An 18,207-nucleotide genomic window follows, 5' to 3' on the forward strand; every position below is an offset into this window, starting at 1 on the left:
TTTAACTTCAAATCAAAGAGCGAGGTTTCGTATTATTTAGATCCAAGAAAAGACATATGACAATGTTGTTTCCAATACAAATGATAAAAACCAATGTGTTTTCATTAGAATTAACTAAAATGTTCCTGATTTTCCGTTTATATTACCGATGGAAGATGTACACGTAAAACCGCTGTAATCCGGCTGAAACGTCGATATATGCAATAAAAACCGAACTTCTCCCCTTTTCAATATCTTACTCAGTATTTTAACGAGAAACAAATAGATGATTGAAAATGAAGTATTTAAGGTTATTATCTAATCAATTATGTGTTTGCATCATTTTTTTTGTATATTTAATGAATTAATAACAATAAACTGAAAATTCACAAAAACGTGGAAAAACGGCAAAATATTGCCTAATTCGATGATATTTTGTTAAAATCACATAAAGGAAAAGGAGATAATAAACGTCAAAATATTGCTAAATTCGATGATTTTTCGTACGAAACAAAATGCAAAAAAACTTGCTTAAAATGCAATATTATGCGAAATTCTGAGATTTGTGGGCCAACTGACATATCGTGATACTACATGAAATAGTATCGAAATATTGGTAAAAATGAATATATTTACGTAATATTAAACTACATGAAAAACGTGAAAAAGTCACTATTTTACCATATTTGAGGATTTTAACTTCAAATCATAGAGCGAGGTTTCGTATTATTTAGATCCAAGAAAAGACATATGACAATGTTGTTTCCAATAAAAATGATAAATATCAATGTGTTTTCATTAGAAATAACTAAAATGTTCCTGATTTTCCGTTTATATTACCGATGGAAGATGTACACGTAAAACCGCTCTAATCCGGCTGAAACGTCGATATATGCAATAAAAACCGAACTTCTCCCCTTTTCAATATCTTACTCAGTATTTGAACGAGAAACCAATAGATGATTGAAAATGAAGTATTTAAGGTTATTATCTAATCAATTATGTGTTTGCATCATTTTTATCGTATATTTAATGAATTAATAACAATAAACTGAAAATTCACAAAAACGTGGAAAAACGGCAAAATATTGCCTAATTCGATGATATTTTGTTAAAATCACATAATTTAAAAGGAGATAATAAACGTCAAAATATTGCTAAATTCGATGATTTTTCGTACGAAACAAAATGCAAAAAAACTTGCTTAAAATGCAATATTATGCGAAATTCTGAGATTTGAAGGCCAACTGACATATCAGGACACTACATGAAATAGTATCGAAATATTGGTAAAAATGAATATATTTACGTAATATCAAACTACATGAAAAACGTGAAAAAAATCACTATTTTACCATATTTGAGGATTTTAACTTTAAATCATAAAGCGAGATTTCGTATTATTTAGATCCAAGAAAAGACATATGACAATGTTGTTTCCAATACAAATGATAAAAACCAATGGGTTTTCATAAGAATTAACTAAAATGTTCCTGATTTTCCGTTTATATTACCAATGGAACAAATACACGTAAAACCGCTCTAATCCGGCTGAAACGTCGATATATGCAATAAAAACCGAACTTCTCCCCTTTTCAATATCTTACTCAGTATTTTAACGAGAAACAAATAGATGATTGAAAATGAAGTATTTAAGGTTATTATCTAAACAATTATGTGTTTGCATCATTTTTATCGTATATTTAATGAATTAATAACAATAAACTGAAAATTCACAAAAACGTGGAAAAACGGCAAAATATTGCCTAATTCGATGATATTTTGTTAAAATCACATAAAGGAAAAGGAGATAATAAACGTCAAAATATTGCTAAATTCGATGATTTTTCGTACGAAACAAAATGCAAAAAAACTTGCTTAAAATGCAATATTATGCGAAATTCTGAGATTTGAAGGCCAACTGAAATATCGTGATACTACATGAAATAGTATCGAAATATTGGTAAAAATGAATATATTTACGTAATATCAAACTAAATGATTAACGTGAAAAAGTCACTATTATACCATATTTCAGGATTTTAACTTCAAGTCATAAAACGCGGTTTCGTATTATTTAGATCCAAGAAAACACATATGACAATGTTGTTTCCAATACAAATGATAAAAACCAATGGAATTAACTAAAATGTTCCTGATTTTCCGTTTATATTACCGATGGAAGATGTACACTTAAAACCGCTCTAATCCGGCTGAAACGTCGATATATGCAATAAAAACCGAACTTCTCCCCTTTTCAATATCTTACTCAGTATTTTAACGAGAAACAAATAGATGATTGAAAATGAAGTATTTAAGGTTATTATCTAATCAATTATGTGTTTGCATAATTTTTATCGTATATTTAATGAATTAATAACAATAAACTGAAAATTCACAAAAACGTTAAAAAACGGCAAAATATTGCCTAATTCGATGATATTTTGTTTAAATCACATAAAGGAAAAGGAGATAATAAACGTCAAAATATTGCTAAATTCGATGATTCTTCGTTCGAAACAAAATGCAAGAAAACTTGCTTAAAATGCAATATTATGCGACATTCTGAGATTTGAAGGCCAAATCACATATTGTGATACTACATGAAATAGTATCGAAATATTGGTAAAAATGAATATATTTACGTAATATCAAACTAAATGATTAACGTGAAAAAGTCACTATTTTACCATATTTGAGGATTTTAACTTCAGATCATAGAGCGAGGTTTCGTTTTATTTAGATCCAAGAAAAGACATATGACAATGTTGTTTCCAATAAAAATGATAAAAATCAATGTGTTTTCATTAGTAATAACTAAAATGTTCCTGATTTTCCGTTTATATTACCGATGGAAGATGAACACGTAAAACCGCTCTAATCCTGCTGAAACGTCGATATATGCAATAAAAACCGAACTTCTCCCCTTTTCAATATCCTACTCAGTATTATAACGAGAAACAAATGGTTGATTGAAAATGAAGTATTTAAGGTTAATTTCTAATCAATTATGTGTTTGCATCATTTTTATCGTATATTTAATGAATTATTAACAATAAACTGAAAATTCAAAAAAACGTGGAAAAACGGCAAAATATTGCCTCATTCGATGATATTTTGTTTTCGCAGGCGATGAGTCACAATAACGTGGCTGAAGTATGTTGACCAGACCACACACTAGAAATTGAAGTGACGACGACGTTTCGGTCCTTCCTGGACCATTCTCAAGTCGATTGTGATGAGGACAGGTAGGGACAGGCATTAAATAGGCAAGAGAGAGCTGAGGAGGAAAGTCAGGTGTAGGGGATAGCAGTAATGAGAACCGCAGCAGGCCTATTGGCCCATACGAGGCAGCTCCTATTATAACCACCGAAGGAGATAGTAATAGGAATAAGAAGAGGATAGCAAACCGCTCTAATCCGGCTGAAACGTCGATATATGCAATAAAAACCGAACTTCTCCCCTTTTCAATATCTTACTCAGTATTTTAACGAGAAACAAATAGATGATTGAAAATGAAGTATTTAAGGTTATTATCTAATGAATTATGTGTTTGCATCATTTTTATCGTATATTTAATGAATTAATAACAATAAACTGAAAATTCACAAAAACGTTAAAAAACGGCAAAATATTGCCTAATTCAATGATATTTTGTTTAAATCACATAAAGGAAAAGGAGATAATAAACGTCAAAATATTGCTAAATTCGATGATTTTTCGTTCGAAACAAAATGCAAGAAAACTTTCTTAAAATGCAATATTATGCGACATTCTGAGATTTGAAGGCCAAATCACATATTGTGATACTACATGAAATAGTATCGAAATATTGGAAAAATGAATATATTTACGTAATATCAAACTAAATGATTAACGTGAAAAAGTCACTATTTTACCATATTTGAGGATTTTAACTTCAAATCATAGAGCGAGGTTTCGTTTTATTTAGATCCAAGAAAAGACATATGACAATGTTGTTTCCAATAAAAATGATAAAAATCAATGTGTTTTCATTAGTAATAACTAAAATGTTCCTGATTTTCCGTTTATATTACCGATGGAAGATGTACACGTAAAACCGCTCTAATCCTGCTGAAACGTCGATATATGCAATAAAAACCGAACTTCTCCCCTTTTCAATATCCTACTCAGTATTTTAACGAGAAACAAATGGTTGATTGAAAATGAAGTATTTAAGGTTAATTTCTAATCAATTATGTGTTTGCATCATTTTTATCGTATATTTAATGAATTATTAACAATAAACTGAAAATTCAAAAAAACGTGGAAAAACGGCAAAATATTGCCTAATTCGATGATATTTTGTTTAAATCACATAAAGGAAAAGGGGATGATTAACGTAAAAATATTGCTAAATTCGATGATTTTTCGTACGAAACAAAATGCAAGAAAACTTGCTTAAAACGCAATTTTAAGCGAAATTCTAAGATTTGATGACCAAATCACATATCGTGATACTACATGAAATATTATCGAAATATTGGTAAAAATGAATATATTTACGTAATATCAAACTACATTAAAAACGTGAAAAAAGTCACTATTTTACCATATTTGAGGATTTTAACTTCAAATCATACAGCGAGGTTTCGTATTATTTAGATCCAAGAAAAGACATATGACAATGTTGTTTCCAATACAAATGATAAAAACCAATGGAATTAACTAAAATGTTCCTGATTTTCCGTTTATATTACCGATGGAAGATGTACACGTAAAACCGCTCTAATCCGGCTGAAACGTCGATATATGCAATAAAACCGAACTTCTCCCCTTTTCAATATCTTACTCAGTATTTTAACGAGAAACAAATAGATGATTGAAAATGAAGTATTTAAGGATATTATCTAATCAATTATGTGTTTGCTTCATTTTTATCGTATATTTAATGAATTAATAACAATAAACTGAAAATTCACAAAAACGTATAAAAACGGCAAAATATTGCCTAATTCGATGATATTTTGTTTAAATCACATAAAGGAAAAGGAGATAATAAACGTCAAAATATTGCTAAATTCGATGATTTTTCGTATGAAACAAAATGCAAGAAAACTTGCTTAAAATGCAATATTATGCGACATTCTGAGATTTGAAGGCCAATTCACATATTGTGATACTACATGAAATAGTATCGAAATATTGGTGAAAAAGAATATATTTACGTAATATCAAACTAAATGATTCACGTGAAAATTCACTATTTTACCATATTTGAGGATTTTAACTTCAAATCATAGAGCGAGGTTTCGTATTATTTAGATCCAAGAAAAGACATATGACAATGTTGTTTCCAATAAAAATGATAAAAATCAATGTGTTTTCATTAGAAATAACTAAAATGTTCCTGATTTTCCGTTTATATTACCGATGGAAGATGTACACGTAAAACTGCTCTAATCCGGCTGAAACGTCGATATATGCAATAAAAACCGAACTTCTCTCCTTTTCAATATCTTACTCAGTATTTTAACGAGAAACAAATAGATGATTGAAAATGAAGTATTTAAGGTTATTATCTAAGCAATTATGTGTTTGCATAATTTTTATCGTATATTTAATGAATTAATAACAATAAACTGAAAATTCATAAAAAACGTGGAAAAACGGCAAAATATTGCCTAATTCGATGATATTTTGTTAAAATCACATAAAGGAAAAGGAGATAATAAACGTCAAAATATTGCTAAATTCGATGATTTTTCGTACGAAACAAAATGCAAAAAAACTTGCTTAAAATGCAATATTATGCGAAATTCTGAGATTTGAAGGCCAACTGACATATCGTGATACTACATGAAATAGTATCGAAATATTGGTAAAAATGAATATATTTACGTAATATCAAACTACATGAAAAACGTGGAAAAAGTCACTATTTTACCATATTTGAGGATTTTAACTTTAAATCATAAAGCGAGGTTTCGTATTATTTAGATCCAAGAAAAGACATATGACAATGTTGTTTCCAATACAAATGATAAAAACCAATGTGTTTTCATTAGAATTAACTAAAATGTTCCTGATTTTCCGTTTATATTACCGATGGAAGATGTACACGTAAAACTGCTCTAATCCGGCTGAAACGTCGATATATGCAATAAAAACCGAACTTCTCCCCTTTTCAATATCTTACTCAGTATTTTAACGAGAAACAAATAGATGATTGAAAATGAAGTATTTAAGGTTATTATCTAATCAATTATGTATTTGCACCATTTTTATCGTATATTTAATGAATTAATAACAATAAACTGAAAATTAACAAAAACGTGAAAAAACGGCAAAATATTGCCTAATTCGATGATATTTTGTTTAAATCACTTAAAGGAAAAGCAGATAATAAACGGCGAAATATTGCTAAATTCGATGATTTTTCGTACGAAACAAAATGCAAAAAAACTTGCTTAAAATGCAATATTATGCGAAATTCTGAGATTTGAAGGCCAACTGACATATCGTGATAAAACATGAAATAGTATCGAAATATTGGTAAAAATGAATATATTTACGTAATATCAAACTACATGAAAAACGTGAAAAAAGTCACTATTTTACCATATTTGAGGATTTTAACTTCAAATCATAGAGCGAGGTTTCGTATTATTTAGATCCAAGAAAAGACATATGACAATGTTGTTTCCAATACAAATGATAAAAACCAATGGAATTACCTAAAATGTTCCTGATTTTCCATTTATATTACCGATGGAAGATGTACACGTAAAACCGCTCTAATCCGGCTGAAACGTCGATATATGCAATAAAAACCGAACTTCTCCCCTTTTCAATATCTTACTCAGTATTTTAACGAGAAACAAATAGATGATTGAAAATGAAGTATTTAAGGTTATTATCTAATGAATTATGTGTTTGCATCATTTTTATCGTATATTTAATGAATTAATAACAATAAACTGAAAATTCACAAAAACGTTAAAAAACGGCAAAATATTGCCTAATTCAATGATATTTTGTTTAAATCACATAAAGGAAAAGGAGATAATAAACGTCAAAATATTGCTAAATTCGATGATTTTTCGTTCGAAACAAAATGCAAGAAAACTTTCTTAAAATGCAATATTATGCGACATTCTGAGATTTGAAGGCCAAATCACATATTGTGATACTACATGAAATAGTATCGAAATATTGGAAAAATGAATATATTTACGTAATATCAAACTAAATGATTAACGTGAAAAAGTCACTATTTTACCATATTTGAGGATTTTAACTTCAAATCATAGAGCGAGGTTTCGTTTTATTTAGATCCAAGAAAAGACATATGACAATGTTGTTTCCAATAAAAATGATAAAAATCAATGTGTTTTCATTAGTAATAACTAAAATGTTCCTGATTTTCCGTTTATATTACCGATGGAAGATGTACACGTAAAACCGCTCTAATCCTGCTGAAACGTCGATATATGCAATAAAAACCGAACTTCTCCCCTTTTCAATATCCTACTCAGTATTTTAACGAGAAACAAATGGTTGATTGAAAATGAAGTATTTAAGGTTAATTTCTAATCAATTATGTGTTTGCATCATTTTTATCGTATATTTAATGAATTATTAACAATAAACTGAAAATTCAAAAAAACGTGGAAAAACGGCAAAATATTGCCTAATTCGATGATATTTTGTTTAAATCACATAAAGGAAAAGGGGATGATTAACGTAAAAATATTGCTAAATTCGATGATTTTTCGTACGAAACAAAATGCAAGAAAACTTGCTTAAAACGCAATTTTAAGCGAAATTCTAAGATTTGATGACCAAATCACATATCGTGATACTACATGAAATATTATCGAAATATTGGTAAAAATGAATATATTTACGTAATATCAAACTACATTAAAAACGTGAAAAAAGTCACTATTTTACCATATTTGAGGATTTTAACTTCAAATCATACAGCGAGGTTTCGTATTATTTAGATCCAAGAAAAGACATATGACAATGTTGTTTCCAATACAAATGATAAAAACCAATGGAATTAACTAAAATGTTCCTGATTTTCCGTTTATATTACCGATGGAAGATGTACACGTAAAACCGCTCTAATCCGGCTGAAACGTCGATATATGCAATAAAACCGAACTTCTCCCCTTTTCAATATCTTACTCAGTATTTTAACGAGAAACAAATAGATGATTGAAAATGAAGTATTTAAGGATATTATCTAATCAATTATGTGTTTGCTTCATTTTTATCGTATATTTAATGAATTAATAACAATAAACTGAAAATTCACAAAAACGTATAAAAACGGCAAAATATTGCCTAATTCGATGATATTTTGTTTAAATCACATAAAGGAAAAGGAGATAATAAACGTCAAAATATTGCTAAATTCGATGATTTTTCGTATGAAACAAAATGCAAGAAAACTTGCTTAAAATGCAATATTATGCGACATTCTGAGATTTGAAGGCCAATTCACATATTGTGATACTACATGAAATAGTATCGAAATATTGGTGAAAAAGAATATATTTACGTAATATCAAACTAAATGATTCACGTGAAAATTCACTATTTTACCATATTTGAGGATTTTAACTTCAAATCATAGAGCGAGGTTTCGTATTATTTAGATCCAAGAAAAGACATATGACAATGTTGTTTCCAATAAAAATGATAAAAATCAATGTGTTTTCATTAGAAATAACTAAAATGTTCCTGATTTTCCGTTTATATTACCGATGGAAGATGTACACGTAAAACTGCTCTAATCCGGCTGAAACGTCGATATATGCAATAAAAACCGAACTTCTCTCCTTTTCAATATCTTACTCAGTATTTTAACGAGAAACAAATAGATGATTGAAAATGAAGTATTTAAGGTTATTATCTAAGCAATTATGTGTTTGCATAATTTTTATCGTATATTTAATGAATTAATAACAATAAACTGAAAATTCATAAAAAACGTGGAAAAACGGCAAAATATTGCCTAATTCGATGATATTTTGTTAAAATCACATAAAGGAAAAGGAGATAATAAACGTCAAAATATTGCTAAATTCGATGATTTTTCGTACGAAACAAAATGCAAAAAAACTTGCTTAAAATGCAATATTATGCGAAATTCTGAGATTTGAAGGCCAACTGACATATCGTGATACTACATGAAATAGTATCGAAATATTGGTAAAAATGAATATATTTACGTAATATCAAACTACATGAAAAACGTGGAAAAAGTCACTATTTTACCATATTTGAGGATTTTAACTTTAAATCATAAAGCGAGGTTTCGTATTATTTAGATCCAAGAAAAGACATATGACAATGTTGTTTCCAATACAAATGATAAAAACCAATGTGTTTTCATTAGAATTAACTAAAATGTTCCTGATTTTCCGTTTATATTACCGATGGAAGATGTACACGTAAAACTGCTCTAATCCGGCTGAAACGTCGATATATGCAATAAAAACCGAACTTCTCCCCTTTTCAATATCTTACTCAGTATTTTAACGAGAAACAAATAGATGATTGAAAATGAAGTATTTAAGGTTATTATCTAATCAATTATGTATTTGCACCATTTTTATCGTATATTTAATGAATTAATAACAATAAACTGAAAATTAACAAAAACGTGAAAAAACGGCAAAATATTGCCTAATTCGATGATATTTTGTTTAAATCACTTAAAGGAAAAGCAGATAATAAACGGCGAAATATTGCTAAATTCGATGATTTTTCGTACGAAACAAAATGCAAAAAAACTTGCTTAAAATGCAATATTATGCGAAATTCTGAGATTTGAAGGCCAACTGACATATCGTGATAAAACATGAAATAGTATCGAAATATTGGTAAAAATGAATATATTTACGTAATATCAAACTACATGAAAAACGTGAAAAAAGTCACTATTTTACCATATTTGAGGATTTTAACTTCAAATCATAGAGCGAGGTTTCGTATTATTTAGATCCAAGAAAAGACATATGACAATGTTGTTTCCAATACAAATGATAAAAACCAATGGAATTACCTAAAATGTTCCTGATTTTCCATTTATATTACCGATGGAAGATGTACACGTAAAACCGCTCTAATCCGGCTGAAACGTCGATATATGCAATAAAAACCGAACTTCTCCCCTTTTCAATATCTTACTCAGTATTTTAACGAGAAACAAATAGATGATTGAAAATGAAGTATTTAAGGTTATTATCTAATGAATTATGTGTTTGCATCATTTTTATCGTATATTTAATGAATTAATAACAATAAACTGAAAATTCACAAAAACGTTAAAAAACGGCAAAATATTGCCTAATTCGATGATATTTTGTTTAAATCACATAAAGGAAAAGGAGATAATAAACGTCAAAATATTGCTAAATTCGATGATTTTTCGTTCGAAACAAAATGCAAGAAAACTTGCTTAAAATGCAATATTATGCGACATTCTGAGATTTGAAGGCCAAATCACATATTGTGATACTACATGAAATAGTATCGAAATATTGGTAAAAATGAATATATTTACGTAATATCAAATTAATGATTAACGTGAAAAAGTCACTATTTTACCATATTTGAGGATTTTAACTTCAAATCATAGAGCGAGGTTTCGTTTTATTTAGATCCAAGAAAAGACATATGACAATGTTGTTTCCAATAAAAATGATAAAAATCAATGTGTTTTCATTAGTAATAACTAAAATGTTCCTGATTTTCCGTTTATATTACCGATGGAAGATGTACACGTAAAACCGCTCTAATCCTGCTGAAACGTCGATATATGCAATAAAAACCGAACTTCTCCCCTTTTCAATATCCTACTCAGTATTTTAACGAGAAACAAATGGTTGATTGAAAATGAAGTATTTAAGGTTAATTTCTAATCAATTATGTGTTTGCATCATTTTTATCGTATATTTAATGAATTATTAACAATAAACTGAAAATTCAAAAAAACGTGGAAAAACGGCAAAATATTGCCTAATTCGATGATATTTTGTTTAAATCACATAAAGGAAAAGGGGATGATAAACGTAAAAATATTGCTAAATTCGATGATTTTATGTACGAAGCAAAATGCAAGAAAACTTGCTTAAAATGCAATATTAAGCGAAATTCTAAGATTTGATGACCAAATCACATATCGTGATACTACATGAAATATTATCGAAATATTGGTAAAAATTAATATATTTACGTAATATCAAACTACATTAAAAACGTGAAAAAAGTCACTATTTTACCATATTTGAGGATTTTAACTTCAAATCATACAGCGAGGTTTCGTATTATTTAGATCCAAGAAAAGACATATGACAATGTTGTTTCCAATACAAATGATAAAAACCAATGGAATTAACTAAAATGTTCCTGATTTTCCGTTTATATTACCGATGGAAGATGTACACGTAAAACCGCTCTAATCCGGCTGAAACGTCGATATATGCAATAAAAACCGAACTTCTCCCCTTTTCAATATTTTACTCAGTATTTTAACGAGAAACAAATAGATGATTGAAAATGAAGTATTTAAGGTTATTATCTAATGAATTATGTGTTTGCATCATTTTTATCGTATATTTAATGAATTAATAACAATAAACTGAAAATTCACAAAAACGTTAAAAAACGGCAAAATATTGCCTAATTCGATGATATTTTGTTTAAATCACATAAAGGAAAAGGAGATAATAAACGTCAAAATATTGCTAAATTCGATGATTTTTCGTTCGAAACAAAATGCAAGAAAACTTGCTTAAAATGCAATATTATGCGACATTCTGAGATTTGAAGGCCAAATCACATATTGTGATACTACATGAAATAGTATCGAAATATTGGTAAAAATGAATATATTTACGTAATATCAAACAAAATGATTAACGTGAAAAAGTCACTATTTTACCATATTTCAGGATTTTAACTTCAAATCATAGAGCGAGGTTTCGTTTTATTTAGATCCAAGAAAAGACATATGACAATGTTGTTTCCAATAAAAATGATAAAAATCAATGTGTTTTCATTAGTAATAACTAAAATGTTCCTGATTTTCCGTTTATATTACCGATGGAAGATATACACGTAAAACCGCTCTAATCCTGCTGAAACGTCGATATATGCAATAAAAACCGAACTTCTCCCCTTTTCAATATCCTTCTCAGTATTTTAACGAGAAACAAATGGTTGATTGAAAATGAAGTATTTAAGGTTAATTTCTAATCAATTATGTGTTTGCATCATTTTTATCGTATATTTAATGAATTATTAACAATAAACTGAAAATTCAAAAAAACGTGGAAAAACGGCAAAATATTGCCTAATTCGATGATATTTTGTTTAAATCACATAAAGGAAAAGGGGATGATAAACGTAAAAATATTGCTAAATTCGATGATTTTGCGTACGAAACAAAATGCAAAAAAACTTGCTTAAAATGCAATATTAAGCGAAATTCTAAGATTTGATGGCCAAATCACATATCGTGATACTACATGAAATATTATCGAAATATTGGTAAAAATGAAAATATTTACGTAATATCAAACTACATTAAAAACGTGAAAAAAGTCACTATTTTACCATATTTGAGGATTTTAACTTCAAATCATAGAGCGAGATTTCGTATTATTTAGATCCAAGAAAAGACATATGACAATGTTGTTTCCAATACAAATGATAAAAACCAATGGAATTAACTAAAATGTTCCTGATTTTCCGTTTATGTTACCGATGGAAGATGTACACGTAAAACCGCTCAAATCCGGCTGAAACGTCGATATATGCAATAAAAACCGAACTTCTCCCCTTTTCAATATCTTACTCAGTATTTTAACGAGAAACAAATAGATGATTGAAAATGAAGTATTTAAGGTTATTATCTAATGAATTATGTGTTTGCATCATTTTTATCGTATATTTAATGAATTAATAACAATCAACTGAAAATTCACAAAAACGTTAAAAAACGGCAAAATATTGCCTAATTCGATGATATTTTGTTTAAATCACATAAAGGAAAAGGAGATAATAAACGTCAAAATATTGCTAAATTCGATGATTTTTCGTTCGAAACAAAATGCAAGAAAACTTGCTTAAAATGCAATATTATGCGACATTCTGAGATTTGAAGGCCAAATCACATATTGTGATACTACATGAAATAGTATCGAAATATTGGTAAAAATGAATATATTTACGTAATATCAAATTAATGATTAACGTGAAAAAGTCACTATTTTACCATATTTGAGGATTTTAACTTCAAATCATAGAGCGAGGTTTCGTTTTATTTAGATCCAAGAAAAGACATATGACAATGTTGTTTCCAATAAAAATGATAAAAATCAATGTGTTTTCATTAGTAATAACTAAAATGTTCCTGATTTTCCGTTTATATTACCGATGGAAGATGTACACGTAAAACCGCTCTAATCCTGCTGAAACGTCGATATATGCAATAAAAACCGAACTTCTCCCCTTTTCAATATCCTACTCAGTATTTTAACGAGAAACAAATGGTTGATTGAAAATGAAGTATTTAAGGTTAATTTCTAATCAATTATGTGTTTGCATCATTTTTATCGTATATTTAATGAATTATTAACAATAAACTGAAAATTCAAAAAAACGTGGAAAAACGGCAAAATATTGCCTAATTCGATGATATTTTGTTTAAATCACATAAAGGAAAAGGGGATGATAAACGTAAAAATATTGCTAAATTCGATGATTTTATGTACGAAGCAAAATGCAAGAAAACTTGCTTAAAATGCAATATTAAGCGAAATTCTAAGATTTGATGACCAAATCACATATCGTGATACTACATGAAATATTATCGAAATATTGGTAAAAATTAATATATTTACGTAATATCAAACTACATTAAAAACGTGAAAAAAGTCACTATTTTACCATATTTGAGGATTTTATCTTCAAATCATACAGCGAGGTTTCGTATTATTTAGATCCAAGAAAAGACATATGACAATGTTGTTTCCAATACAAATGATAAAAACCAATGGAATTAACTAAAATGTTCCTGATTTTCCGTTTATATTACCGATGGAAGATGTACACGTAAAACCGCTCTAATCCGGCTGAAACGTCGATATATGCAATAAAAACCGAACTTCTCCCCTTTTCAATATTTTACTCAGTATTTTAACGAGAAACAAATAGATGATTGAAAATGAAGTATTTAAGGTTATTATCTAATGAATTATGTGTTTGCATCATTTTTATCGTATATTTAATGAATTAATAACAATAAACTGAAAATTCACAAAAACGTTAAAAAACGGCAAAATATTGCCTAATTCGATGATATTTTGTTTAAATCACATAAAGGAAAAGGAGATAATAAACGTCAAAATATTGCTAAATTCGATGATTTTTCGTTCGAAACAAAATGCAAGAAAACTTGCTTAAAATGCAATATTATGCGACATTCTGAGATTTGAAGGCCAAATCACATATTGTGATACTACATGAAATAGTATCGAAATATTGGTAAAAATGAATATATTTACGTAATATCAAACAAAATGATTAACGTGAAAAAGTCACTATTTTACCATATTTCAGGATTTTAACTTCAAATCATAGAGCGAGGTTTCGTTTTATTTAGATCCAAGAAAAGACATATGACAATGTTGTTTCCAATAAAAATGATAAAAATCAATGTGTTTTCATTAGTAATAACTAAAATGTTCCTGATTTTCCGTTTATATTACCGATGGAAGATATACACGTAAAACCGCTCTAATCCTGCTGAAACGTCGATATATGCAATAAAAACCGAACTTCTCCCCTTTTCAATATCCTACTCAGTATTTTAACGAGAAACAAATGGTTGATTGAAAATGAAGTATTTAAGGTTAATTTCTAATCAATTATGTGTTTGCATCATTTTTATCGTATATTTAATGAATTATTAACAATAAACTGAAAATTCAAAAAAACGTGGAAAAACGGCAAAATATTGCCTAATTCGATGATATTTTGTTTAAATCACATAAAGGAAAAGGGGATGATAAACGTAAAAATATTGCTAAATTCGATGATTTTGCGTACGAAACAAAATGCAAAAAAACTTGCTTAAAATGCAATATTAAGCGAAATTCTAAGATTTGATGGCCAAATCACATATCGTGATACTACATGAAATATTATCGAAATATTGGTAAAAATGAAAATATTTACGTAATATCAAACTACATTAAAAACGTGAAAAAAGTCACTATTTTACCATATTTGAGGATTTTAACTTCAAATCATAGAGCGAGGTTTCGTATTATTTAGATCCAAGAAAAGACATATGACAATGTTGTTTCCAATACAAATGATAAAAACCAATGGAATTAACTAAAATGTTCCTGATTTTCCGTTTATGTTACCGATGAAAGATGTACACGTAAAACCGCTCAAATCCGGCTGAAACGTCGATATATGCAATAAAAACCGAACTTCTCCCCTTTTCAATATCTTACTCAGTATTTTAACGAGAAACAAATAGATGATTGAAAATGAAGTATTTAAGGTTATTATCTAATGAATTATGTGTTTGCATCATTTTTATCGTATATTTAATGAATTAATAACAATCAACTGAAAATTCACAAAAACGTTAAAAAACGGCAAAATATTGCCTAATTCGATGATATTTTGTTTAAATCACATAAAGGAAAAGGAGATAATAAACGTCAAAATATTGCTAAATTCGATGATTTTTCGTTCGAAACAAAATGCAAGAAAACTTGCTTAAAATGCAATATTATGCGACATTCTGAGATTTGAAGGCCAAATCACATATTGTGATACTACATGAAATAGTATCGAAATATTGGTAAAAATGAATATATTTACGTAATATCAAACAAAATGATTAACGTGAAAAAGTCACTATTTTACCATATTTGAGGATTTTAACTTCAAATCATAGAGCGAGGTTTCGTTTTATTTAGATCCAAGAAAAGACATATGACAATGTTGTTTCCAATAAAAATGATAAAAATCAATGTGTTTTCATTAGTAATAACTAAAATGTTCCTGATTTTCCGTTTATATTACCGATGGAAGATGTACACGTAAAACCGCTCTAATCCTGCTGAAACGTCGATATATGCAATAAAAACCGAACTTCTCCCCTTTTCAATATCCTACTCGGTATTTTAACGAGAAACAAATGGTTGATTGAAAATGAAGTATTTAAGGTTAATTTCTAATCAATTATGTGTTTGCATCATTTTTATCGTATATTTAATAAATTATTAACAATAAACTGAAAATTCAAAAAAACGTGGAAAAACGGCAAAATATTGCCTAATTCGATGATATTTTGTTTAAATCACATAAAGGAAAAGGGGATGATAAACGTAAAAATATTGCTAAATTCGATGATTTTTCGTACGAAACAAAATGCAAGAAAACTTGCTTAAAATGCAATATTAAGCGAAATTCTAAGATTTGATGGCCAAATCACATATCGTGATACTACATGAAATATTATCGAAATATTGGTAAAAATGAATATATTTACGTAATATCAAACTACATAAAAAACGTGAAAAAAGTCACTATTATACCATATTTGAGGATTTTAACTTCAAGTCATAAAACGAGGTTTCGTATTATTTAGATCCAAGAAAAGACATATGACAATGTTGTTTCCAATACAAATGATAAAAACCAATGGAATTAACTGAAATGTTCCTGATTTTCCGTTTATATTACCGATGGAAGATGTACACGTAAAACCGCTCTAATCCGGCTGAAACGTCGATATATGCAATACAACCGAACTTCTCCCCTTTTCAATATCTTACTCAGTATTTTAACGAGAAACAAATAGATGATTGAAAAGGAAGTATTTAAGGATATTATGTAATCAATTATGTGTTTGCATCATTTTTATCGTATATTTAATGAATTAATAACAATAAACTGAAAATTCACAAAAACGTATAAAAACGGCAAAATATTGCCTAATTCGATGATATTTTGTTTAAATCACATAAAGGAAAAGGAGATAATAAACGTCAAAATATTGCTAAATTCGATGATTTTTCGTATGAAACAAAATGCAAGAAAACTTGCTTAAAATGCAATATTATGCGACATTCTGAGATTTGAAGGCCAATTCACATATTGTGATACTACATGATATAGTATCGAAATATTGGTAAAAATGAATATATTTACGTAATATCAAACTAAATGATTAACGTGAAAATTCACTATTTTACCATATTTGAGGATTTTAACTTCAAATCATAGAGCGAGGTTTCGTATTATTTAGATCCAAGAAAAGACATATGACAATGTTGTTTCCAATAAAAATGATAAAAATCAATGTGTTTTCATTAGAAATAACTAAAATGTTCCTGATTTTCCGTTTATATTACCGATGGAAGATGTACACATAAAACTGCTCTAATCCGGCTGAAACGTCGATATATGTAATAAAAACCGAACTTCTCCCCTTTTCAATATCTTACTCAGTATTTTAACGAGAAACAAATAGATGATTGAAAATGAAGTATTTAAGGTTATTATCTAAGCAATTATGTGTTTGCATAATTTTTATCGTATATTTAATGAATTAATAACAATAAACTGAAAATTCATAAAAAACGTGGAAAAACGGCAAAATATTGCCTAATTCGATGATATTTTGTTAAAATCACATAAAGGAAAAGGAGATAATAAACGTCAAAATATTGCTAAATTCGATGATTTTTCGTAGGAAACAAAATGCAAAAAAACTTGCTTAAAATGCAATATTATGCGAAATTCTGAGATTTGAAGGCCAACTGACATATCGTGATACTACATGAAATAGTATCGAAATATTGGTAAAAATGAATATATTTACGTAATATCAAACTACATGAAAAACGTGAAAAAAGTCACTATTTTACCATATTTGAGGATTTTAACTTTAAATCATAAAGCGAGGTTTCGTATTATTTAGATCCAACAAAAGACATATGACAATGTTGTTTCCAATACAAATGATAAAAACCAATGGAATTAACTAAAATGTTCCTGATTTTCCGTTTATATTACCGATGGAAGATGTACACGTAAAACCGCTCTAATCCGGCTGAAACGTCGATATATGCAATAAAAACCGAACTTCTCCCCTTTTCAATATCTTACTCAGTATTTTAACGAGAAACAAATAGATGATTGAAAATGAAGTATTTA

Source organism: Procambarus clarkii, chromosome 57, assembly GCF_040958095.1.
Source record: "Procambarus clarkii isolate CNS0578487 chromosome 57, FALCON_Pclarkii_2.0, whole genome shotgun sequence".
NCBI classification, from domain to species: domain Eukaryota; kingdom Metazoa; phylum Arthropoda; class Malacostraca; order Decapoda; family Cambaridae; genus Procambarus; species Procambarus clarkii.